This window comes from Cryptomeria japonica, chromosome 5 (assembly GCF_030272615.1).
Source record: "Cryptomeria japonica chromosome 5, Sugi_1.0, whole genome shotgun sequence".
Classification (NCBI taxonomy): domain Eukaryota; kingdom Viridiplantae; phylum Streptophyta; class Pinopsida; order Cupressales; family Cupressaceae; genus Cryptomeria; species Cryptomeria japonica.
The window spans coordinates 35,698,420-35,725,985 of record NC_081409.1 but is presented as its reverse complement, the minus strand read 5'-3'; the positions used below and the strand labels follow the sequence as shown (position 1 = coordinate 35,725,985).

Genomic DNA, 27,566 nt, shown 5'->3' with positions numbered 1-27,566 from the left:
AGATTGTAGAATAAAGATTACAACATTGAAGGTGATATATACGAAACACACCTGCTATGCAATACATCTTATTGATGGATGAGGGGTTCTTCAAGGAAAAACCACATTAGGAGCTTGCAATGAGCAAATCTTCTAGCGTGGAATTCAAAACTTTTATGTCATCTTGGTTTTGCTGATAAAATTGGTCTTTAGGTCTACTGTAAGAGAAGCTTAAAGTTGATACTCTAAATGTATAATTTTCCACTGTTTTTGAGAATGCAAGCACATATTATGCAGATACTAGAAGTGTGGAATCTTAGACAACGGTGTGAATGGCTGATGGTATTTTTTTTGATAAAAGGATATTATTATATGGATAGCAAAACAAGGCAGCTTTTACAGAAGCAAATTAAAAATGGTGAGTGACAGAGAAGCATATCCAACAAAACTCCAGGGAAAAAAGGGGGATCAGAACAAGATGACCAGCGGAGAAAATGTTGAGCACTTCTCCTTTATAGCATGAGGAGAGTGTAACTGCTAGAAACTGAAATAACTTTAATTTGCCTTACAACAATGTCAGACATATAGGAAGCAAAGATTGTTTAAGAAAAGAACCTCCTCAGTTATAGCTACATGTGGCTTCATCAAGGCTTGCAGTAGCATCATTGTTTTCCGGATTTGATCTGCAAGCTGTTGCAGCAGTCTGGGCAGCAAGTTTAAACAAGATCTTGGATGAATTGTGAGACAAGTATCTGCTTAAGATGATTGATTTTCCAAGGCTTGCTTCTTTGTAACAATTTGTTGTATGGTATTAGAGAGCAGCCATTTTTGGCTTCTCAAATGTTAAAATGGTCTCAGTAGCCGCCTTCTAAATAACCAAGTTCTCGGAGGGTTGTAGCTAATGGATACCGATAAACAGTCCACATATTCAACCAATTTCTCCTATGACATTGGAAGCTGATAGAGATATTTAGTTTGTTTGTGGAGCTGATTGTTTTCATTGGCCTGTGCTTTAGATTTGAAAGCTATGCTTAGGTTGATAAGGATGGAATCACTATTGGAGATGATTTGTATCAGCTGTTTTGTGCAATTGATCCTTGCGTTTTGGCTTTGGGGCTGGGTATGGAGGATTGGAATAGCTAGAAGCATATACATGTTGGGAAAACCAAAGGTGTTGGCAGGAGGTGCATTGAGAATTGGAGGATGGTAAAATGCTGTGGGCTGATTATGGCTGCAGAACATAATAGCAGATGGATTGGCTGTGAAGACCCCAAGTCCTCCCAAACGGTGATACTCTAAATCTCTGATGAAAACTACTGAAGTTTTGTTTTGGTTTTCTGAATTTCGTACTGTTTTTGTATTTTTTTGATATAAAAGCAATGCAAATAAAAACATAGGAATACTCAAAACTGAAAACTAAATAGATACAGAAGGTAACAACTGCAGCAACCATATATATTCATTATTGATTTATTTTTGAAACCTTTACACACACATGCATACCCGATAAAGGATGAACAGATTACTTCTGTACTTCTGCTGGTAAAAAGAAGCCTCTAGATGGTTCAATACTCCCAAATTAGGAATGAATTCCTTCGAAACTGATGCCAATGTCTTCCCTAAGGCCCAGCGCCCTCTCTAGAATTTGCTTGGGATTTATTGTGCCCTCATTGATCAAAATCACCCTCCAATCCTTAGCGGCTCCCTTGCTGTAATTAATGGTTGCAAAAAGCAGGCCGTACAGCCTTGAAATATGTGCAAATAATCACCTAAACGCAGACTTAAAATCCTCCTTATGCTAGAATCTTCAATCTGCTTGAAACCCTTATGAATTCTCATAAGTTTGGCACCATGTTGACCTCTAGATTAAGCCAATCGGATTAGCAATCTTCAGTTGATATTCCACAACCTCAGTATGCTGAACACTGAAGAATGAACATTCTCCAAAGTCTGGAAATGATTGAAAATTTGCAGAAACCCTTGGTCTCTCACAAATTCCAATGCTCCCGTAAAAGACAAAGTAAAAGTGCTCAATAATAATGAGTTCGAATTCCCTTTGGCAGCCTTATATAATTCTTTCATGAAGTTGGTGTTGCCGGGAATAATCATTATGTTATGTTGTCCTATTATGTTTATGTTGTCGTCGGTAATAATGAGTTACGGCGGTCAGTCAGTTAGTCGTCCCGAAGGGCAATTGGACGCGACGGTTGGTCGCACCCCTTCGGGTATTATATATTGCGTACCTTTCCTTCAAAGTGGCGTCAGAATAGTGGTATCAAATGTGATGTTATGGCACTTGATGTATATGGACTGTTGAATTAATACAGAGACTGGTTCTTTAATATATTTCCATTATGTTCTGTGTATTTACTTTCTGCGTTTAATCGTTTACCCGTATGTGGCAAACATTTGGCGCCGTTGCCTAGACATACTTGGGAAAGGAAGGAACGGATGGCATACGGACACGGTTGGCCTACTCGTCGGTGAGATTAACCCAGAGGCTGACGACGCGCAAACAGAACAATCGTCGTTGGGACGCAGAGCGTGATGGCAAGAGGCGAAGGGGAAATTGAACCCTGTAATAATCCCGACACAATGTTGATATAAATTGTGGCCGAAAGGGAAACTAATAAAAAGTTTTTTTTTTCTTTTTTTCTTTTTTTGTGTACATGGTGTGTGCTTGCTATGTACGGAAGTGATTTATGCCAAATATACTAAATAAGGACAAAAATAAAAAGATACAAAGTGACGAATGAGAAGTGGCACAAAGAGCGTTGAATCTTAGACAACAAATAGAACGAAGGCGTAGGCTAAGGTAGCTTGCCGAGGGACGATCGATCGAGGGGTTGCTCGAAGGGAACCCAGGAGGTGTCATGGAGGTTGCGGAGGCAGAGATAGACGGAGAGAATTACACTCTCTACACTGTCGTAGGGTTGCTCGAAGGGAACCTAGGAGTCACGGAGGGTGCCGAAGGAGAACTCTACAGTTCGCCAGAATACCACCGTAGGGTAAGAAGTCGCGAAGAGTTGGTGGAACAAATAAGGCGAAGTCTAAACCTGATCGACGCTACCAGAGACCTACTAAAGAACTTGTCCATTTCGGAGGACAACCGGAGGGAGACGACCAAAGGTGACGGTACGGCCGACGGTGCCGAGGGAGCACAGGGGTACCGTACAGGAGGCAATTTGTTCAGTTCAGGGTCAACAACCTTCTCCGGAGGACCCACGAGTGGAGGGTCAGGTGCAGGAGCTGGAGGCGGAGGCGGAGGATCACCAGGTACAAGAACACAAGGCACCAGAGGAGTGAGACCCAGCGGTGGGATGGCAAGTAAGCACAAGCTGCCGAAGTTCAACGGCGACGTGAAGGAAGATCCCGTCTGCCAATGCCGCACTTGTGAAACCATATGGTCAGCGAACGGTGTTACCGACCAGTACGAATGGGTAACACAATTTCCAGCAACCTTAAGGGGAGTGGCCATCGACTGGTACTCAGATATGGATAAGGCCAAAGTCGGCACATGGCCCGACCTGAAGAAGGAGTTCGGGATAGAGTTCCGCCTCCTCAGAGACGACAATGAAATAGTAGCTGAAATCTATGGCACAAAGCAGAACAAGAACGAGACTGTTCGAGCCTATAGTCGGCGGCTCAAGGAACTATTGAGGAAAATGGAGAGTAAACCAGCGGATGGGTTGAAAAAGAGATGGTTCGTGGAGGGACTGAAACACTCCATTCGGAAGAAGATGAAAATTGTTCCACCAACCTTGTACGAAGATGCATATAATAGAGCGATGGATCTCGAGAGCGAGACCAAGACATCCAAGAAGAAAAAGAAGAAGGATAGCTCGTCCGAGGATGATGACTCTTCTGAGGAAAGCAACAGCGATGGCGAGTCCGGCGAAAAGGTGCAAGCCCTGCAGAAGGACATGTTGAGGATGATGAAAGAGCTAAAGGTTATGAAGGGAGGTCCGAGCAAGATCGACAAAGGGGAGCTTTGGTGCACGGAATGTAAGACGGACGGCCACAAGAAAGGATCCTGCCAAAAGAAGGCCTATTGTGATATATGCCAGTTGATGGGGCATCCAACCAGGGAATGCCCCTACAACATGAAAACTCGAAACCAACAAGTATTGCTTACGTAGGAACAACCAACTACATCGGGCGGTACCGACAGCTCCCAGGCGAACACCAATGCAACATCGGGAGGTTATCGAGATAACCGGTGGGGAATCAATAACAATACAAGGAGCCGGATCCACTACGACTCCGAAGGCCAACCGATGGTACAATGTAGAGCGTGCAACCATGGTGGCACTTCGCCCAAGATTGCCCGAAGGGAGAGGCCACACAATATTTGTGCAAATGGTGCGGACCGGGAGACCACAAAGACGCCACCTGCCCGAAGTCCGGTGTCAACTTGCTCAATATCGAGGTGTTGTGCGTTGCACACGCTCCTTGTCGTCGACAGGGTCCCCTTTCCTATTTTTAGCTTTCAATCGTTGTCCTGAGGTTCCAAGCAGAGTTTCTCGTGTCTCTTCGAGCGAGTTCGTGACCAATCCGTAAGCTGATTAACGTTGAAGCAATGAACCGACGAGTCCTCCTGACTAGTCTAGCCCTCGGGCGTGAGCGCCAAGAGCTTTGTTCCAAAATTTTGAAAATCACCTTAGATAGGCGTAAGATGGTAGGAATTGACGGATCCTGCCAAGCCAGAGCTATGAGGCCGATTACATAAAGTTTGTCACCCGACCTTTGCAAGGTTTGGGCGAGAGATGATTTTCGCCTGTTGATGAAAGATCGAATTGATCGGCCAAGTGCCTTAGTATTCTGATGCCTTCCAAATCCAGATTTGTGGAACCTGGCAAAACTAGTAGGAGGTCCGACGTTCCGTGCAAGTTTCCAAAATTGTCTAAGGGGCAGATTTCGGGCCCTGGAGTGAAAATTTCAAAGCAGATGCTCCCTACTCGGTTCGAAAGCAATCCAAAGTTCTTTAAAAAATATTGCGAAGATAGCACTTCAAACCCAGAAAATCACTTAAGGTGTTATTTTCGGACCCTGCTCCGAAATTTGGAAGTGCATCAATTTCGCCCAAAACGCCACATGGTCTGGGTTCTTCTTAAATTGGCAGAAGTGTTTCAAGGTTCGAAACTTCGGATACCAGCTCGTAAATCTTCTTTCGGACCCCTGGGGTAAAGGCGTCAATGAGAAAACGCAAAAGTTTATAAAACGCGAAAGTGCTTTGCTCCGAAAAGTCACTTAAGTGTTATTTTCGGACCCCTGAAAAAATAAAAGCGAAATGTTTTAAAACGGACGCATGAGGTCCGAAAGTCCGAAAATCACTTAAGTACGATTTTCGGACCCCAGGTCCGAAGTTTAAATCGTGAAATGTTTTAAAGCGCGCCTGAGGTCCGAAAGTCAGAAATCGCGAAAGCATCCGAATTTCGGACCCCTGAGAATAAAGTAAGACGCGAAGTTAAAAAGAAAACTCTCCTTGGTCTGAAAACGCCTTCGACCCCCGAAATCACTTAAAACCTTATTTTCGGACCTTAGGTCCGAGGTTTTGAAAGGGCAAAATGTTGTAAAACGGACGCATGAGGTCCGAAAGTCCGAAAACACGTGAAGTCCATTTTCGGACCCCCGAAGAAAAGTTTAAAGTGCGAAATCTTTTAAAAAGCGCCTCCAGCTCCGAAAATGCGAAAAGTCCATTTTCGGACCCCTGGGAAAGGTAAAACGTGAAGTCTTATTTTCGGACCTCTGGGGATAAATGATAAAATCGCGAAAGAGGCAAAAGGGTCCGAAAATCATCTAAAATCTTCGAGTCCTCTGAAGTTTTTTTTTTGCAAAGCGCTGTGACTACAGAAGTCGCGAAAATCGCGAAGGATGGCATAGTTAGAAGTTTGGCGAAGCTTGCGGATTCATTCAAGCTCTCTGAGGTTTCGAAGGCACCCGGCTTACGCGGCGAGTCCTCCGAAGTTTTTTCCCAAAATTGCCGAAGTTTGCCGAAAACGTCTCCAGCTCCGAAGTTCCAAAGTTGCGGGAGCATGCGAAAAAAGGGGCGCTCAGGTCCGAGGTTTTGAAGAGCTCCGAAAACGTCTCTTGCTCGCCTAAAACCCCAGGGACTTCCGAAATTCGCCAACGGGTTGAGAATCTCCAAGTTTACAAGTAACGTTCAAGCTCCGAATTTCGTGCAGGTTGGGTGGAACCAAGTTTAAATTCCGAAACCTCCAAATTCGTCAGAAATCCAAAGTTGGAGAGAAAATGCAATTGAAAATTTGAAAGAACTCTCCAAGGTCTGAAAATAAGAAGGTAAGACGCTGCATCAACCCCCCTCGACCATTTAAATTCAGATTGCCAAGGGTAAAACCATTTAAAATTGATAAATTCTCTTTCGTCCACCAAACCGCGAAAATTTAAATCAGAGGGATAACAGTTGGGATTCAAAATAAGAAGGATCATCCGTTCATTTCACGCGACGAGGTCGGGTAATCTCTCGCCATCCGCTCCCATCAGGTAAGTACGCTTTATCGCGTATGATCATTTGAAAATGCTTAAATCAAGTAGACAAATGTGCGAAATTTGATCGCAATGCTTGAATTCTTGAAACCTGCATCTCTTTTTCATAGAACGTTGTTCAAAGCATTCGAAATTTAGAATTCACTCCCAAGGTTTAGCCAGAAATTGCATCTCTTTTCAAACTCAAGAAGATTTCCATGTTTTGCCTCTGTTGAAAATTAATCCAAAGTCCGAAAGTGATAAGTATAAATGCGTAGTCACAAATCTTCAAGAATATGCTGCGGTTAAAGTTAATCAAGTTGTTAGCTAAAATGATATTGCTCCATGTCCGGACTAAACTCTAAATTAATTCCGGCCTGCTGGAGCACTCATTTAGGCATCTAACCCGCATTACTGTTCTCGTATCACCTTGTAATCCGCGTCCGGCTGTGCAGGATAGATGCCTAAATCGGCGGTGGAATCATCAAAAACACCCGCTGCAGCCGAAACCTTACGAGCGTCCAAATCAGACATCCCGCGTAAGGTTGAATAGATGAAGTATCAATATCAGAGGGGAGGATTAAGGGAGTCGAAGGTTCAGAGCGTTTGGGACAACATTGGTGACACCGACCTTGGCCATATTGATATTCAGGACTTCAGGAATCGGGTCTTCTCACCCAACGCATATGGCAGGCCTAGGCAGATGGTGGAAAGTGGCATCGCCCAAGCGGCAGGTTTTCCTCTAGCAATCCAGAACTATGAATTAGTAGTAGAGGCTGCTCGGCATTACGAACCAAAGTCCAGATTAGTGCTTCTGGAAAATATGACTATCGCCGACTTCTCCCCTGAGGCTATCGGTGATGCATTTGATATCCCCTTTTCAAATAATCCCACAGCTACAACCATGGACGAAGCACAAGGGGCATATGATATGAATCCGGCCCGATGCAGGGCACTGATTAACGAAGAATGGTTCAAGGAGAAAAGGCCTTCGAACACCAGGATTGTGAAAAAGACCCCCAGAAGTGATTTTCATAATGAGCATGGGGATATGGTCACCTTACTCAGCCGAGTCATGGGACTTCCTAAGTCCAGCTACTTTGAAGAGTGGATGTTCTATTTTACAGAGCAGGTCTTCGCCGGAAAGTCTAAGTTTGACTGGGCCCAGATCATAAGCGATAACATCCACACTCAGCTGATTGAGCTCGAAGCAAAGAAGTACTTCACCATGACCTCCTATTTGGTCTATATGTTTGCAAAGAACCAGCCACTGCCAGGATTGATAATGAAAGGTGAGATCGGGAATGGGCCCGGTCAGGTGAAAGTCTATGATTGCTACCCACAGCTGCACTACCAGGATATAGCTCAAAGGGAAAAGAACAGCTCGGCTTACGCGGTTGGTTAGTATGAACGCGTCAATGACGCCTTCACAATGCGCTTGGTTAGGCTAATGCAGGGCGGGTTGCACATAAGGCTCTCGGAGCAAGCTACTACTTTAGTACAGAGGTACGGAGCCTGGTTCATCCAATGCCCAAGGTTTTCCTACATCCGAATAGCTGGCTTCGATGGTGCCCCCCTTCGACTTCCACGGTATCCAACCGACAAAGTAATCCTTATGTAGGTGGCAAGGCAATCACGCCCGGCCGACATCTTACTTCGAGAGAGCAAGCAGGCTGGATTCACATTTCCTATGATCATAGGCAACCATGATGTCCAATTGAGAACCCCCACCCTAGCAGAGGAGTCCCTTGCAGAGTTGGCCTCTTATGGCCTCCAAGACCATTTCCCAAGAAAATACTTCGATCATGATAATCTGGCAAAAAGGGCCTATGGTCGAAGATACAGAGCAAAGGAGTCAGTTGAAGACTATTGGAAAAATTGCTCCGATGACTACGAAGTCAGGCGACGAGAATATTCTAGGTTGAGTGTGCAGCAGATGCGACTCTTTGAATACCGTCAGGTCCCAGATCAGCTCACGGACTCAAGAAATTGCCTCCAAGTCCGAGAATTCGAAGCAGTAAGACACCTCTTGCCAAGCGTTGATTGGTCTCAGGACCCAATCACGGATTTCGAAGCAGTTATGGTAGCCCCAGCAAGATACACAGATCAGTGGTTACATCATCAGATCGAGAGGCTAGTTCATGAAGGGGTCCAGTTCACTTACCATTTGATGGGCAGTCTTGACTCTCAGTCTTCCGAAGACGAAGGGACATCAACTGAGAAACTAGAGAAAAGAAAGAAAGCTAAGGCTTGCAGAGGAACTCGGACGTCCAAAAGAACAAGAAGGGAGAAGATTCCCATAAAGAGGCCAGAGGCCACTTCATCCTCAAAAGACCCTAGTTCGTCCGACGATGCCATAGAATTGGATTGCGTACCTTCTCCGCCTTCCCAGAGTGACATCGATGCATTCGAGGCCAATGATCCTCTTGCACCTGATGTACTAGACACCGAGCCAAAAGGCCTCGAGTTGACCAAATTGGGTAACCAAATAAAAGGAATCCCATCCACCCAGGGGGTCGAAGTGCATGAACCTACCCAGCAGAGCCGTCACGAGTTGCTTCTCCTTAATACAGCCAAGGATGACTCGACCGTCGAAGGAGAACAAAGGATAGACGAAATTCATGAGCCCGAGAGAACTGAGGAGCAACCTTCACAAGAGGATAGTAGACAGTTGTTCAGTGAAATAGGGAAAAACTCAGCTGCAAGCAAAGAGCTTCCTCCCTCTTTCACTCCTCCGATGGCAGGGCAGCTACGAATTTGTGGTCAGCCGGTTGAGAGCATAGGAGAACAGGATGCTAACTTGACCCTATCATCAACCCAGACAGTGCCTCAAGAGTGGCTGATCGCCAGAGCTCAGCGTAGGGCCGCCACCAAGGCACCCATCGATCTAGAGGATATCTTCTCACGAATGGATCAAGCAAAAGCTAAAGGGAAGAAGAAACCAAGGGCATATTCTAAAGTAACCAGGGACGAGCAAAGGAACCGCACTCTTCATATTGCCACCCCGCCCGTAGACAAGCCAGCAAATCAAATAACACTGGCAGATTATAGCATTACGACTGTCCCCATCGGACGAGCTACAAAAGAGCAGGAAAAGGAAGAATTTAAGGATTCAGTGCAGAACATACTCAGACAGCTCGAGGAGATCACAGCAGAAAAGGATATGTATCGGGCCCGTGCTGAACAGGCCAAGGGATACATTGATAAGCTCCTACGGCCATTGCACAACCCCTCCGAATCCCATATTCCCCCAATGGCATTGGCACAAAGGACCACGATTGAATTTGAAGGAATTCGAGATACCGCAAAGGCCGTCAAGGAATGGATGCAAGACATCAAGAAAAAGGGAGAATAGATCCTTAGGGAGGTGAAAGAAATGGCTCTCCATCGAGAGCTCACTCTAGTCAGGCTGTTGGAGGTAAAGAGGGAATCCCTTCACATGCACGAAGTGGCGGCCTCTACCCTTCCCCTCATGAGAGCTCTTTTTTGGACACATGCGCAAATTCCCACACTGTCTGACATCCTAGATCCCCATGGCATCAGTGTTCTCAAGGAATGGTACTGGACCGTCACCATGAAGAACGACGCCCAGGAAATTATTGACAAAGAAAATGACGCATGTGAGGTAATTCTCGGGAACATGCAAGAACTAGGTAAGACCATCCTCCGATCAATGGTTTCAGGATGGATAAATGACCTATCCGACAGTGTAATCCGGCTAGACTGGGAAGAAAGGTTGGGAGCAGATAAGGTTTCTTATTCCGTTGGAGACTTGAGTTTTGCTGGTCAGTTCCATTCAGACATATTATGCTTCGAGCGTAATCGCTCCAGCTGGAAGGACGGTTTAAAGCACGTAGACCAGTATCTCGAGGGCATGTAGTACAAAATTCGCCACCCTCCCATGCCTCCTTTCAATCTCCTCTTCCAGTTATGTATCAAATTTCAGGAATGCGTTCGCAAGGAACGGGCAGCAGGTCGTGATTTATGGCGGGAATACCTGCATGGCGAGGACCAGTTTCTAAAGAAGGAATGTGAAACCGAAATAGAGAAAATAGTTTCTCAAAAGTGTTTTTTCCCCCCAAAATCTTAAAATGCACACTTTGTCCCAAAAAGGTGACAGTTGACTTTTGGTCAACAAATTGTAAAACTTTCGTGTCCCCTTTTTGATTTGTTCCTAATTGTTGGAATTATCCCTTTTTGGGTAGTTATTGCCCATGTTGGGGTAGTTGTTGATATTTGCCTCCCATTTATGGGTATGGGCAGCACTACTTTATGGATGAATCTGGGCCACTTATTTAGATTTAATCTAGGCCATTCATCTTTTTGAAACCTATTTAAGGGACTGGTTTTCCCTCATTTTGTAAGAAGTTCTTGGATTGTTGCGAAAGCTCTGAAGGAATTTGCAGGAATTGATACAATGGATTAAGACTATTTTCAAGTTTCCTTGTGAGTGCATGGTCTCCTTCTTCACTTAATTTTGAAAGCTTTTAGTTATGTTTATTCATTTTGCATAGCAGTTTTTAATCAAGCATCTGATAGAGTCTTCATAGTCCATACCATTAGAGAATAGCTGATTGCTTTTTCTTTCCGCATGGTTAATCTGGACCATTTCATGCTCAGTTCGATTATCAAATATATATACCATGAATGTAGAAATTCTAATATCGTATTTGGTAATATGAAAATCTGGTTTCTCCCTTGAAGATTGCACTAAGTTTATGCAAGCATTGTGTCTAAATGGCTGATGATGCCTAATCTAGTTTCCTGGAGGTGTCTGTCTGCTTGATTGAATCTGCTGTCTTAGTTAGAATTTACAGTTCATGCCTTTCTCTCTCTCTCTCCCTATCCTTCCTTTCTTTTCCCTTTTTTTATCTATTCGAAAAATCTGCAGTCCTGCTAAAACAGCTTCAAATTAACCAATATCATCTGATGGAAAGATCGTAAAAGGTTCCGGGGAACTTATCCATAGAACCGCCAGTCAAACGTAAGCCTCCTCGTGTTTCCAGCATAAACACATCAAGCCATTGAGAGATCCCGCAGTCAAGACCTGACAAAAGAAACCTTGAGGTAGTCTCCTTTGATCGAACTTAGAAAACAGCATTAGAGACTTCCTTATCTCAAGAGAGAGTAGGATAATTAGTCGGCTATTGTATTCTGCGTTGGCCTTATGGAGTTTGCAGCAATGCGATTTCATCCATGTCAACAGAATTGGCGCTAGAAGGAGGGCCTTTTGAAGCAATTAGCTCAAGATCATATCAGCCTACTCTTGTGAAGAGCAGCAGAATCAGCTTTTACCCTCTCTCGTGTACAACAAATACTAGGAAGGCAGCTCAGGATGCAGTATGGTGTTGCTGTATGAATGCCCACTTAACCTTCCCCTTGAACAGCCAGATCAGGGGCTAAATCAGTCATATATTGTGGATCAGTTACGATCCCTAGCTTGGAAGTCAGAGGAAGATCATCCCCTTTTCAGACAAGTAAGCCGCACTATCAACCAGGAAGAGCAGAAGGGTTTGACAATAGAGGTTGTGATCAAGGAAAATCTAGAAACGCAACGGATTGCTGCCATTCGCAAGCAAGTCCTCAAGGAAATCCAACTTTTTTCTTTCCCTTCCACTAATATGGTTAATAACGAGTCTGCCCATTAATCCTCCTCAGCCAGAGAAGGATCCGCAACCAGTGCTTCAGCCGGATTTAGATTTCAGCGACGGGCAAGAAAGCCTTGTTACCAAATTATATAGCTCGGCTTGGTCAGTAAAGAGGAATTATCTGGATTAGGCCCGAACGTGTATGATCCTTGAAGAGAAGCAGGAGATTGCTGGCCGTATTGACAGACAGAATCAGAGATTAGGAAGAGGCTAATCTCGCCCCGCACCAAATCCACAAAATCAACTTCAAAGACAACTCACCCTGGAACGAATTGGATCTTTCTCTCCGGAGAGATTCGAAAGAGTCCAAAAATCAAGCCCCGAACGGGAGAGATTTACTGGTTTTCAGTTCTACAGATGCAAGGGTTATCGCCAGGCTTCAGATCCTAGTGAGTCCAGCTCTGCAAATCAGCAGTTTGCTGCTCCAACAAGTTTAGTTTTTACAGTTCCGGCGGTTGCAACTCCAGTTCCTATCACAACACAGATAAATCAGCCACAGATGGCTCACAATCCACCAGCTCCAAATGGTGCCACATGGTTGGTAGACAACCCGTCGCCGCTAATTTTTCCAGATTACCATGATATGCCCAAGAGCCCGGACAGGTTCTGTTCCATTTTTCATCCAAATGACCCGAATAGGACAGCGGAAGAGCATATCAAAATATTTGAAGATGCGTTACGCAATAGACAAATTGAATACGCAGATGTTGCATGTAGACTTTTTCCTTATTCATTAGGGGAAGACGCATTTTATTGGTTTATCCATTGGCCGGTATCTTCTATTGACTCTTGGGGGAAGCTGAAGACAACCTTCACGGGAAAGTATGGCATCCCTATAACCCCCACGGAGCTATACAGGCAATTTGTAGAAGTCAAGAGACAGGAACATGAGCCTGTCAGTTCCTTTAACAACAGGTTCCATAAGGCCTTCACCCGATTGCAAGATCCGTATGTAGTGAGTGACGCTTCGGCAAGAGAAATCTATTATTCAGTGCTGGATTATTTGACAGCCATGTTCGTCCGACAATCACATCCTGCACCGACCACATTGACTGAGGCCTATGCTAAGGCTATGGAAATCAGTAAGGGACTAGGCCAAAATATCGCCGGGCCCTTGATGCAATTAGGACCCCCTGCTGTGTCCAGCCAAGTCCAGGGAATCAGCCAGGCTTTGGCCCACCAAACGCCCATTTTAAACCCGATCCCGCAACCGGCATATCAGCCTCAGTAGTCCACCAGTCAGTTGGTACTTCATCCAGGACCACCTATATCTCAAATCCTTCCTAAACAGCCCATCTATCTGCAAAATACCACGGTGTCATCAAGAACCCAAGAGGAGAAAGATGAAATGCGGGAGCTGACTGACCAAATGAAAAAGCTGTCCTCTGAAGTCACTTATCTGCGAAATCAGAATAATCAGTTGCAAAGTAATCAGAGGAACCAGCAGCAGGGTCAGCACCAAGTTCAATACCAGAATCAAGGATATCAAAGATCCGCGAGGACATGGAATACCCGTCCCAACAACGGAGGAGTGCCTACTCCACTTGACAATCCGCTAGCATCAGAAAACAGGCCAACGGATAGGGTGTTTTTGGCGGAGGCAACACTTTCTGACTGGTGCAGGTTGCACAACACTAACCAACACTCAGAATTACAATGCGACGAATTTCAGGTTGCTGCCAACATATTCCAGTGGGAGGTGGAGAACACAATACCTCAACCAGTGCTTCCTCCCTCTGGATTTGAAATAGTGCCGTCACCAAGGTATGACACCGCACTTGTTCTAGAAACCTACATTCCCCCATTTTTCTTCCCTAGTCAGGATGAAAATGAGGTGGCCGACCCGAATTAGCTCGTCGATGTAAATGCATTTCAGCAATACCAGTGCGGAAATTGGGGATATTACAACAATAACAACCAGAACAACAGCAGCGGTCCTTACACCACTTCCACGCCTCCCAAGGACATCCAGGTTCCTCCAGATCAGAATGCCAGCAATAACCCGAGTTATCCAAAGGCATCGTAATAGTATGCGAGCCAAGGTCAGTCCCAGAAGGCACCCCCCCAGCCGAGAATGCTCGTTCCGCAGAGCCAGCCAATTGCCGTCACAAATCCGGGCTCCAGTGATAGGTCATCCAGCAATATAGAGATTGCTAAGCTAGGCCAGTTGGTGGCAGATGAGTTCAAAAGGATTAAAGTCAGCTTACCCCTTGCTGAACTGATGAGAGTCTCCGAAGTTAGGGACACGGTCTTGAGTAGCCTTAAGGAACCCACGCCAGCTCAGTCCAAAGGAATGGACGACCACTCCGGATAGAGAATAGTGCAAGGACAACCCCAGAAGATCAGTAGTGAGGTAAGAGGACCAACAACTCCTAGGGGTGCAATAGTGAATTATGCTGCACCACCTGAGTTCCCAAATGATCAACCTATGGAGGCTGGCTTTGGAGTACGTGCACGGGGAAGAACTCAGGACATTTCAATTATGAACAATGATACCTTACCATCAGAGCCTACAATTAGCTTGTTCACCGAAAAGCTAGAACCCCCGCCTTTCCTATTAACTCTCCAAATCTTTGGTAAGAACTTGCACAACTGCCTAATTGACTCGGGAGCTTCAGCTAATGTTATGCCCTTGTCAGTATGTAGTGCTTTAGGCTTGACCCCCACCAAGACTAACCGAAAGGTTACCCAGTTGGACAAATCTGAAGTAACTGTAGTAGGGGAGCTAAACAACATACACATGCAATTAACGGCAGATCCACGTATTCGGATGTACATCGATATTCAAGTGGTGGACATCCCGGGGGCCTATGGTATGCTGCTCAGCTGAGATTGGACCCGCGTCCTAAACGGCTGGCTGCATTCCAGTTTCACCCATATGTGGCTACCATGGAGAGGGGTAGCAAACCAGATTCGGATTGAGTCCGAACCCCCGCTCAAGCTGATGATTATGGAATATAATCAGGCCAATGAAACCCTATTCTTAGAATCAGACTTGGGCACATATAGGGCAGATATCGGTTCAATGAACGAAGTTTTATTGGTACAATGCTCAAATCCAGTCCAAAATTTGGGATAAATTGCAGACAGTTATGATAAAGAGGCCCCGTCACCAGAGGAAGGTGAGTTATTCAGCAGCCTCAGGGAATTCTTTTGCAAGTGTAAGGGACCAGTGTCCCAACTTAATTATCAAGATTCTATTAGGAATTTGTTCCTAACCAGCTGGTGCAGAGTTCACAATGCTGCCCATTCAGAAACAACTTGTTCATTATGCAGGGCAGCATTGAGTCAGGCATGCAAGAGACATTCAGAGGTGCTGCAAACTCATACTCTCAGGCCGGAAGACACCACATCCCCAGAGCTCTCTGAAAGGAGACCCCCTGAGCAGCAAAAGTATGAAATCACAGGCCCAACAACCGCAACGAGCAAGGTTACCAGCCCAAATCAAATTTGGACCTTAAGGTTCGATGGCTCCAAGTCCAAGCGAGGAGCTGGGGCAGGGGTAGAACTGATAAGCCCTACCGGTGAGACCTATTTAGCTTCTTACAGACTACAGTTTCACTGCACCAACAATATAGCAGAATACGAGTCTTTGATTCACGGTTTGCTACTAGCCATCAAAAAGGGAGCCCAGATCTTGCATTGTTTCGGAGATTCCGAAGTGGTAGTCCGGCAAGTACGAAGACAATATACCTGCCATGACAAGAGACTCAGCATTTACCGCAATCGCGTATGGGACATAATGGAGAGTTTTGATGCTTTCAACATCAAGACCATATTCAGATCACAGAACCAGGTTGCTGATTCGTTAGCCCAGGCCGCAAGCACGCTTGAGCCACTATCAATGCAAAGTTTAAAGAAATTTACAATGGAGTTAACATCAGTTCCATTAGTCCCAGACAACGTTACTAATTTCTAGGTGTTCGATGATGACAAACACATCATCGACTTCATTACAAGCTCAAATGTGTTTGCAACACAGATTATAGATGAAGAAGAACCTCAAGAAGCTGAGATTGACATAGAGGGAGTCTTGAATCTCAGAACAAATACTATTCCCAAAGGTATGGTACAGTTAGAACGAATTTTCGACTGGGACCAGCTCAAGTCTCGTAAGGAAGGCACTTCCGAAGGAGGCGCCTGTGATAAAATCAATATCGGCATTCAAGAGAATCAAAAGAACGTGCTGATTGGCAAGGTGTGTACGCCTCAAGAAAGAGACGGAATCCTCAAAAATATGAGGGAATTTCCAGATATCATCGCTCGGGGGTATGAGGATCTCAAAACCTATGATACATCCGTGATAACTCATACCATACCCCTTAAGCCAGACTCAAAACCTTTCAGGCAGAGACAGCGTCCAGTGAATGCCCTCCTCGAACCATTGATATATCAAGAGGTAAAGAAGTTGCTGGCTGCCCGCATCGTCTTTCCAGTGCGACATTCTACTTGGGTCGCTAATCTAGTTCCCGTAAGAAAGAAGAGCGGGGAAATCAGACTGTGTGTCGATTTCCGTAATCTAAACAGAGCATCAGAAAAGGATAACTACCCGCTGCCCTCCCTCGATGAAGTCCTGCAAATGGTCAATGGATCCCAGATAATGTCTTTCCTAGATGGTTACTCTGGGTACAACCAAGTAATGGTCGAGTATGAGGACCGACTCAAGACTGCATTTACCACTAAGTGGGGAATATTTGCTTATCGAAGAATGCCTTTTGGTTTGATCAACGCAGGAGCTACATTTCAACGCGCCATGGATATCGCATTCAAAGATCTTGTAGGCCGCTGCATCATTGTTTACATGGACGACTTGACCGTTTTCTCCAAGCAAAGAGCGGATCATGTGAGTGACCTACGAAAGGTTTTTCAACGCTGTCGTCAATTCGGGATATCTTTAAATCCAAAGAAATTTATGTTCGGAGTGACCGAAGGTAAGCTCCTCGGCCATGTTATCTCAGAAAAGGGCATATCAATTGACCCTGATAGGACCAAAGCCATACTGCAGATCAATCTCCCCGCAAGCAAAAAGGAACTTAAGTCACATTTCGGAAGGATAAATTTTGTTAGAAAATTTATAACTGGGTTTGCTGAAATAGTTCGCCCTCTCAACGATATGCTAAAGAAAGACGCCAAGATAGAATGGACCCCAGCAACCAAAAGGGCGTTCGAAGAGATCAAGCAAGCAATCGTCCAGGCGCCAGTTCTGGTAAGCCTCGACTACCTAAGGCCGTTTTACATTTATTCCTTCGCCTCTGAACACACCTGTGTGGCAATCTTAACTCAGCGAAAGGAGGAAGAGGGTGAACACCCGATAGCGTTCATGAGTACTCCGCTGAAGGAGGCTGAACTAAGGTACCCAAACATTGAAAAGCAGGCCTATGCGCTAGTCAAATCCATCAGGAAATTCTGGCATTATATACTTAGGAATAAGATATATGCCATAGTGCCGGATGTCGCAGTGAAGACATTATTGATGCAAAATGAGTTAGGTGAAAGGAGAGGCAAATGGGTGACCATCATCCAAGAGTATGACATTGAAATCCAGCCTATGAAGCTAGTACGAGGTCAGGCTTTGACGCAAACCCTCGCGTCCGAATGCTCAGGAATCGTGCATCAGCAATACCTGATTGAACAAGCCTCTCCAGACAAGTGGTATGATGACATAACTTTCTACCTTCTTAATCAGAAATGTCCATCACACCTTAACCCAGTGCAGAAAAGGGCACTAAGAATGAAGAGTAGCCGTTTCATGCTGCAAGGTGCCGTCTTATACCGCAGAAATCACGAGGGCATTTACTTGAGATGCGTAAATAAAGATGAAGCACGCCTGATTATAGGGCAATTCCATACTAAGTTTGGAACAGGCCATGGGTCAGGCCTAGCAACAGCTCACCAGATCCTCAGGGCAGGCTATTATTGGCCTACCTTATTCCGAGACACCCACGAACATGTGAAGAACTGTCATGTGTGCCAAGTATCCGCAACAAGGGAGCGAACCCCAGCTATGCCACTCCGACCAGTCATAGAGGTAAAGCCGTTTGGCCAATGGGCGCTCGACTTTATAGGTACGATCAACCTGCCCTCCTCTGTGCAACACAGGTACATTCTAACCGCTTCTCATTATTGCACAAGGTGGTTTGAAGCTCAATCATTGAAACAATGCAATGCTGATGCTGTTATTAAATTTTTAGAAGAGAATATTATCACACGTTTTGGCTGTCCTCACGCTCTAGTCTGTGATAATGGTTCCGCTTTTGCATCATTAAAATTTTCAAATTGGGCCTTCAATTATGGGATTACTTTAAAATTTTCATCTAACTACTATCCCCAAGTTAATGGTTTAGCGGAATCCACAAACAAGAACCTCCTCTATGTGATTAAAAAGCTCCTAGACAAGAATCCGAGAGATTGGCACACCCAACTCCGATTTGCCCTGTGGGCAGACCGCACCCGATGCAAGGCCGCCATTGGAACTTCGCCATACCACTTGGTATATGGCCTTGACCCCATCTTCCCGATACAATTGAGAATACCAACTTTGCAATTCATGAGCGAATACATAGGAATCAATAACGCTGTGGAAGCTAGGTTGTCCCAGCTGTTATACTTAGAAGAAAAAAGAGACGACGCTATAGATAATTTTGCCAAACACCAGGAAGTGGTCAAGCGTTGGTTCGACAGAAGGGCGAAAGTAAAGGCCTTTTGCATTTCCGATCTCGTCCTTTGTTGGGACAAAGCTCATGAAAGAAAGGGAGAGCACGACAAGTTTGATAATCTGTGGCTCGGTCCTTTCCAGATTTCAGAAATTTTGGGAGAAAATGCATTCTGACTCAGGACCCTAACGGGCAAGGGCGTTCCCTTGCCTGTGAATGGTCAATTCCTCAAGCATTATTTCCAGCCATAGGCTTCCCTAAGCCTTTTCATTGTAAATAGTGGTTTCTTTTTCCTTTCCTGTTTTAGCTTAGTTTCCTGTTTTCCTGTTCTGCTTTGGGACCCCTGTCATTTTGAATGAAGCCTTCGTCGTGTACAACTTTGGTGCGATGCCAGATTGCTGTAACCATCTGTTTTTAGGATCCAAGCTCGGGGAGACTCTTGATTGATGGAGCACCCCATGATAGGATCGGTTAGATCTAGATGACCTTTCTCTGCAAGATCTTGTCCTAGTCAAAACCTATCCCCAATATCGTGATTACTGCACAAACACATATTAAAATTGCATACAATCAGTTGTTAATCAAAGGGACGCTATATCAATGAAAGGTCCGAAGCTATGCTTCAGCGACCACTGTTACGCTCAATCCCGCGTAGGCTTCACTGCCTACTATGCCAAAAAAAAAAAAGAGAGAAGAAAAAAGAGGAAAAGGAAATCAATCAAGCACTCTGAAATCAAGCGCTAAGCGTAAAATTGGCAAATGGGAATGCAGGCATCTCTACCGGTATAGAGCAAAAAAAAAAAAAAGGTAAAACTTTCTTGCTGGAAACAGAGCAATCTCTGTGAGCTAACAGGCGATAACTCCGCCAGGGCTATGGACGCTTGCTGGCAGCGGGGCTCTATCCAGGTTGCTTTTGGAGCATCAGCCCGTTGGACATCTCGACACGGTGAAACATTGGTGCCACAACTTTTTCTAAGCTGGAATAAACTCCATTTGCACACACTAGTTAATCCGATCTGCGTGTGGTTTGATTTGACTATTCACATTATCTCGTTTTGAAAGACTCTTCTCCTTCTCTCCTCTTAATCGTGGTGGTTAACCAGAGATCCTAGGGTCGATCCGAACTTGCGTCCCTGAAATGACTGGGAGCATTTCTCTAGCAGAGTCGCCATTTGTTGTGCGTTGCACACGCTCCCTGTCGCCGATAGGGTCCCCTTTCCTGTTTTGAGCTTTCAATCGTTGTCCTGAGGTTCCAAGCAGAGTTTCTCGTGTCTCTTCGAGCGAGTTCGTTACCAATCTGTAAGCTGATTAACGTTGAAGCAATGAACCGATGAGTCCTCCTGACTAGTCTAGCCCTCGGGCGTGAGCGCCAAGAGCTTTGTTCCAAAATTTTGAAAATCACCTTAGATAGGCGTAAGATGGTAGGAATTGACGGATCCCGCCAAGCCAGAGCTATGAGGCCGATTACATCAAGTTTGTCACCCTACCTTTGCAAGGTTTGGGCGAGAGATGATTTTCGCTTGTTGATGAAAGATCGAATTGATCGGCCAAGTGCCTTAGTATTCTGATGCCTTCCAAATCCAGATTTGTGGAACCTGGCAAAACTAGTAGGAGGTCTGACGTTCCGTGCAAGTTTCCAAAATTGTCTAAGGGGCAGATTCCGGGCCCTGGAGTGAAAATTTCAAAGCAGATGCTCCCTACTCCGTTCGAAAGCAATACAAAGTTCTTTAAAAAATATTGCGAAGATAGCACTTCAAACCCAAAAAATCAGTTAAGGTGTTATTTTCGGACCCTTGCTCCGAAATTTGGAAGTGCATCGATTTCGCCCAAAACGCCACATGGTCTGGGTTCTTCTTAAATTGGCAAAAGTGTTTCAAGGTCTGAAACTTCGGATACCAGCTCGTAAATCTTCTTTTCGGACCCCTGGGGTAAAGGCGTCAATGAGAAAACGCAAAAGTTTATAAAACGCGAAAGTGCTTTGCTCCGAAAAGTCACTTAAGTGTTATTTTCGGACCCCTGAAAAAATAAAAGCGAAATGTTTTAAAACGGACGCATGAGGTCCGAAAGTCCGAAAATCACTTAAGTACGATTTTCGGACCCCAGGTCCGAAGTTTAAATCGTGAAATGTTTTAAAGCGCGCCTGAGGTCCGAAAGTCAGAAATCGCGAAAGCATCCGAATTTCAGACCCCTGAGAATAAAGTAAGACGCGAAGTTAAAAAGAAAACTCTCCTTGGTCCAAAAACGCCTCCGACCCCCGAAATCACTTAAAACCTTATTTTCGGACCTCAGGTCCGAGGTTTTGAAAGGGCGAAATGTTGTAAAACGGATGCATGAGGTCCGAAAGTCCGAAAACACGTGAAGTCCATTGTGGAGATGGGTATCCTTGGCACCATTCTAACCGATACCATCATCGATGGTGGATCAGCAGTGAATGTTCTTCCAGAAGAAACTTGGCGGAAGCTGGGGAAGCCGACGTTGTGGCCATCTACATTCAATCTGCGAGGAGCAGATCAGCTTGGAATCAAACCCATTGGGACACTGATGGGCCAGCAAGTTACCATCGGGACGCAACCCTTCATACTGGACTTCGTGGTAATCCCACTAAAGAAAAAAGGGTATGATGTGATTTTCGGGAGTGTGTGGCTGGTGGCAGCCAAGGCCACCCACAACTGGAAGAACACTTTGTCTATGGGGGAGGGATGAAGGAAGTTTATCATAGACCTTGGGACGCAGTTGGTTAGTGAGGAACTGGTATCATCTTCGGAATCGGAGGGTGAAGGAGAAGGCGACCTGAGGGACGAAGGACGAGGCTGCAGGGAGCCCAACGACGAAGGGATTCTCAAACTAGGAGAGTGCTCCGCGGATGAGATGAGGTCATTGAACGGGCTCTTCCACTGGCAGATGGAGGATTACGAAATGTTCCAGAGCTACAGGCTTGAAGTAGAGGAACCAGAGCAAGTAACAGAGGAGGTGTACCTGCCAGAATACAAAGAATATTGGAAGGGAGATGCCCCAAACCTCGGTGACGTAGATAATCCCAAGATCATTCGTGTTGGCAACGATTGGAACCTTATGTGGAAGGCTGCAGCCTTCAAAATCTTTATTATTCTTCTTCTGATGTACGGGAAGGAGACCATGGTTCCTGTAGAATTTATGGTTCCAGGTCTTCGGATGGCCATTGAAAATAGACTTGCCATCAATGGGTCCAAATTGAAACCCTACCACGAGAAGCACGCAGGGGACCCGAGAGGCTGGAAGAACACCCGAGAGTCCGGAGGGGGCACCCGAGAGGATGGAAGGGGACCTTAGAGGTCGAGCAGGTGACTCGACCGGCACGGGACCAAAGCGGGAGACTCTTGGGCGAGGCAAACCGAGAAAGGGCAATCCCAGATGCATGGAACCCGAGTTGAAGACTAGATTAGGGATTAATAAATTAAAAAAAAAAAAAAAAAGTCTTTGAAAGTGGCGGTGGGACCATCGTATTGTGGAACCACCGCGGTGAGACCACCATACGGTGAGACTACTGTGCGGTGGAACCACCGTACGTTGGACCACGTGCGGTGGAACCACCGTACTGTGGACCAGTGACGACGGAGGACACCTACTGTGGAGTACCACTGTACGGTTGAACTGTGTGGGGCATGGAGAAGGAGGACCGTACGGTGTGGACGGTTGGTCATGTTGTTCGTACAGTGTGATCTGTACGATGGAGGGGTGACCGTACGGTGAGGAGGGTGTTGACCGCACGGGAAGGCGGCCATACGATTGGAGGTGTTAGTGTTGTTGTTGATCGTACAGGGAGGTTGTATGGCCGGGGTGCCATCGGGGACATTACAGCGGAAAAAAAAAAGAAAAAAAATGACGACCAGATTGAAAAATCATTCGATGACGTCTAGATCCAAAACGCTGAAAATATTAGAGTGGAGAAGAAGGGTATTGTCTACTTCAGTCTTACCGCCAGGCATGCTACCAGGAGAATGAAGGAAACTGGTTTTACGAAGTTGAACATTCCAACTGATCAATGGACTGTTGTATAAGATGGGACTGGATCAAATACTCAAAAGATGTGTGATGGAGGAGGTGCCAGGAGTTCTCCAAGAGGCGCACGAAGGGCCGGAGGTGGGATACATGGGACCGGACACTACTGCACGGAAGGTGCTACTCGCGGGCTTGTGGTGGCCCACGCTATATAATGATGCCCGAGAATGGGTTGTTGGTTGCGACACGTGCCAAAGGGCTGGGAAACCATTGAAGCGGGACTTTATGCCGCTCTACCCCTCGCACGTGCAGGAATTATTTGAACGATGGGGGTTGGACTTTGTTGGACCACTCAAAGTTAGCTGTGCTAGGCAGTGCAGATACATCGTGGTAGCCACAAAATATTTGACTAATTGGGTGGAAGCACGGGACCTACCCGATAACTCGGCGGTGAGTACAGCCAGATTTATTTATGAGCAAATCATTACTCGTTATGGTATCCCCATGCAGCTGACGAGTGACCGAGGTGGCCATTTTGTCAACCATGTTATTAAGTTGCTCATGACAGAATTTAAGATCTTCCATTCTTTGTCGAGTCCTTACTACCCTTGAGCCAACGGGCATGCGGAGGCCACGAACAAGATCCTTGTAGGAGTCATTTATAAGTCGTGCGGGGTTGAAGGGGAAGATTGGGAAGAGAAGTTACCCTCCATGTTGTGGGCTTACCGCACAACGTACAAAGTGACTACGAGACAAACGCCCTTCCAACTTATGTATGGGCAGGAAGTAGTGGTGCCTTGTGGCACCATAAATCGACATTTTTTTCGATTAAGGGCCAGCCTTGCCCTTCGGCATCTCTCCATGCACTCTCTGAGGGCTACCGAATGCGTATCTTGCCCGCTATAGATGGACCAGTCGTCGAGAAAGGATTTAAAATTCCCTACCGACATCTTGTCAAATATGTGTAGTATAATTCGCTGAAATGTTGTAGGTGCATTGCATAGGCCGAATGGCATCCAGTTGTATGCATAGACACCATCTTCGACCACGAAGGTGGTCTTCAGTTTATCTTCCTCGGCGATTGAGATCTGGTTATATCCGGAGAATCCATCCATAAACGAGTACATCTCATGGCCGACCACCTCCTCCAGTATGCTGTTCGTAAACAAGATTGGGAAGGGGTCTTTAATCGTAACTGCATTAAGACACCGGAAGTCCACACAAATCCTTATTTGGTTAGCCTCCTTTAATGAAATGACTATGGGCGGCACCCATTCACTTGTCTGTACTTTGAAAATGATACCGGCCTCTAGCATTTTTTCTATCTCTTCGTTCACCCGTGCTGCATAGTTGCGGTTCATCCGATACGGTCTTTCTCGTACAGGCTGGGCTCCGGGTACCAAGGGGATGCAGTGCACGCACAGTTTGGGAGGTACCCCCTTCAGGTCTTTATACGTCCATGCGAAGATGTCTTTAAACTCCAGAAATATTTTGAAGGCTGCTGCTTTCAGCACGGGATCCCAGTCATCCCCGACTAATATATTCCGTGGGTGGTCCTCCTTTCCCAGGTTTGTTGCCTTCAACTTGGACTCTTCAAATTGAATTGGCTTGTCTTTCTCGAACTGATGTGCGGGTGCCTCGTCCACTCGGGCTTCCCCCTCCTTATATTCTCTGTATTCTGGAGGGAAGACCTCCTTATCGGCGGGCTCCTCTATCTGCAACATGTTGCAATGAAAAAGTTCGTAATCCTCCATTTGCCAATGGAAGAGCCCGTTGAGTGAGAACATCTCGTCTTCAGAACATTCCTCCAATTCGAGTACCCCTTCACTGTTTGGCTCCATCGCGTTCTTGCCTTTGCTTTCGTCGGAACCCCATTCCCATTTATTAGAGTCCTCTGAGTCCGAGTCGGAAGAGGCGAGCTCTTCGCCAACATCTTGGGTCCGTAGGTCAATGATATATTTTCGCCCTCCCTTCTCCATGGAGAGTGTATTTTTCTTCCAGTTATGGTTCACCCTCGCGGTGATCAACCACACTCTCCCCAGGATGGCATCATAGCCTTTCTTTTTCAAGGGAATAACTACAAAATCTAACAGGAAGGGTTGCGTACCAATTGTCACTTGCTGGGCCATCAATATGCCAAGTGGCTTGATGTCGTGTTGGTCGGCTCCCACCAGATTGAATGTGGGTGGCCACAGGGTGGGTTTCCCCAGCCTCTTCCATGTCTCTTCTGGTAGTACATTCACCCCAGAACCCCCGTCCACAATGGTGTCCTTTAGAATGGTCCCAAGGATGCCCATTTCTACCACAGCTGGGTGTCTACCACTGTTCAAGGCTAGTAACATCGGGTCAGTCGAAGGGCTGACGGGAACCTCCACCTGCGGTGCTCTCGAAGGTGCGTGTGCGGTGCTTTGCACATTGCTGAGGATGGCAGTCCTAAAATGTGGCATGGAGTCTAGAAGGTCTTTTACCTTTATCGGCACCTCCATCTGCAAGACTTGCCCCATGATATTCTTTTTTGCTTTCAGGCGGGTTGAGGGACTCATCATCTCAGTGTTCTTCCGTCCTTCTGCCGCCATCTCCTGTTCAATGTCAGCCTTCGTCTCCCGCAGTCTCTCCTTCTCTGTGTGGGGGTCGGGATACGTTGCCTTCTTCGCCTGCGCGCGAGTGATTGCCAATACTTCTTTGTCTTCGCCCATCTTCTCAATATTGAGCAGATTCACCCCCGACTTAGGACAGTTTGTGTCATCGTTATCACCAGGGCCGCACCATCTACACAGGCTTTGGGGGGTTTCAGTATTCTGGCACTCTTGAGCGAAGTGCCCTCATTGGTTGCAGGCCCGACATTGAATTATTGGCCGCCCCTTAGCGTCATACTGCATTTTGCTCGGATTGTTGTTGTTGTTGTTGCCTCCCCCTCCTCTTCGGTTACCTCTATAACCACCGGATGATGCAGTGGCGTCGGCTTGCGGCTGGGCGGAGCCCGCTACTGCGGACAGTGAGGGTTACTCTTGCGTGAAGAATACTTGGTTCCCTTTTGTTTTCATGTTGTAGGGACACTCTTTGACCGCGTGTCCCAACATTTGGCAAATTTCGCAGAATGCCTTCTTCGGGCAAGTGCCTTTTGTGTGACCTTCCCTACATTCCGTGCACCACACGTCTTCGTTTTTACTCGTGCTTCCTTTCATGTTCTTAAATTCCTTAATCATATGGTGCATATCCTTTTGAAGAGCTTGCACCTTCTTACTTGATGATTCATCATTGCTGCTTCCCTCGGAAGAGTCATCATCCTCGGATGAGCTATCCTTCTTTTTCGTCTTGGATGTCTTGGTCTTGCTCTCGAGATCCATCGCTCTGTTGTATGCATCTTCGTACGAGGTCGGTGGGACAATTTTCATCTTCTTCTAGAGGGAGTGTTTCAGTCCACGAACCATCTCTTTTTCAACCCGTCCGCTGGTTGACTCTCCATTTTCCCCAACAGTTCCTTGAGCCGCCGACTATAGGCTCGGACAATCTCGTTCTTGTTTTGCTTTGTGCCATAGATTTCGGCTACTATTTCATTGTCGTCTCTGAGAAGGTGGAACTCTACCCGGAATTCCTTCTTCAGGTCGGGCCATGTGCCGACTTTGTTCTTATCCATATCTAAGTACCAGTCGATGGCTAGTTCCCTTAAGGTTGCTGGAAATTGTGTTACCCATTCGTCTTGATCGGTAACACCGCTTGCTGACCATATGGTTTTGCAAGTGCGGCAATGGCGGACGGGATCTTCCTTCCCGTCGTCGTTGAACTTCGGCAGTTTCTGTTTACTTGCCATTGATGGGGGTCGTCTCCTCGGAGGTGGCTGTGGCTGTGTCTGTGCCCCTGCGCCACTCCCTTTGGCAGCGGTGGTGTGTTCTGCTTGGGTGATTGGGGGTACGGTGTTTTGCCTGCCGTGTGTCACACCTACAGCTGTACGGTTGTCCTCCCCTTCTTTCTCACTCGCGCCCACCACTAGCTTCGTTTGGTGGTCCTCACTTTGCAGCGTAAGGGATAAGTTTCTGAACTGATCCCGGGTCTCTTCGACTAGATTCCTCCGTAACCTTGTTTCCTCCAAAAACTCTTCGTGGCTTATCACCCTACGGTGTTCTGGCGATGCATAGAAATTCCCCTCTGCTTGTGCCCCCTCCGTGACACCTCCTTGGTTTCCTTTGGGGAACCGTTTGGCAGATCGTCCTTCGGCAAGTTGTCTCAGCCTCCGTCTATGTTCTACTTGTTGCTCCAGAATCAAGGCCCTCTGTGTGGCCTCCCACTCCTCCGTTTGTGCTTTCTTATTTCTATCTTTGTTTAATAGGTTGGGCATTAATTCTCGTACATTTCCATAAATAACAACACATAAAAATTGAACACTCCTTTATTAATTCATCTCATCAGATACAACTTGTGTCAATATTATGACACCTTTATTCAAATATAGAATGTTCTTTTATCCTTCGGGGATTTAGTGTTCAATTTCCTCTTGGCCTCGTGCCATCCCGCTCCGCTTCCCGACGGCTGCTTTCTTCGTACTGTTGGAGGATTTGTTGGCGTCGCTCTTCCTGGGCAATCTCCTCCAGGCGAGTTCGTTGTGCCAGTGATGCTTGTGCAAGCAACCGGGGGAGGTGGTTCATCAACCAATTTACTGTCGGGCTAACTTCCAGTGCTGTCCACACGACATTTGTTGGGATTTCAGCCTGTATGGCCTGGAGCAGGATTGAAAATTCCGTCGTCGCAGTGTCTTCTCCGTTGTAGAGCTCTGTTTGCGCGTTGTCGGCCTCTGGGTTTATCTCACCAATGGGTAGGCCCATCG

General features: G+C 46.2%; 1 protein-coding gene across 10 annotated transcripts in view; it reads left to right on the top strand.

The window, feature by feature from the left end:
• The window catches only part of LOC131057423 (protein NUCLEOLAR FACTOR 1-like), a 362,090-nt gene that overhangs the window by 53,087 nt on the left and 281,437 nt on the right, over nucleotides 1-27,566 (top strand). The window contains exon 1 of one of the 10 annotated variants that reach the window (XM_059221125.1): nucleotides 1,026-1,266. The exons of the other annotated variants lie outside the window; for them this stretch is intronic. The gene's annotated coding sequence lies outside the window, so the exon portion shown is untranslated. Of the gene's footprint in view, nucleotides 1-1,025; nucleotides 1,267-27,566 lie in introns of those variants that run through there. 10 annotated transcript variants of the gene reach the window in all.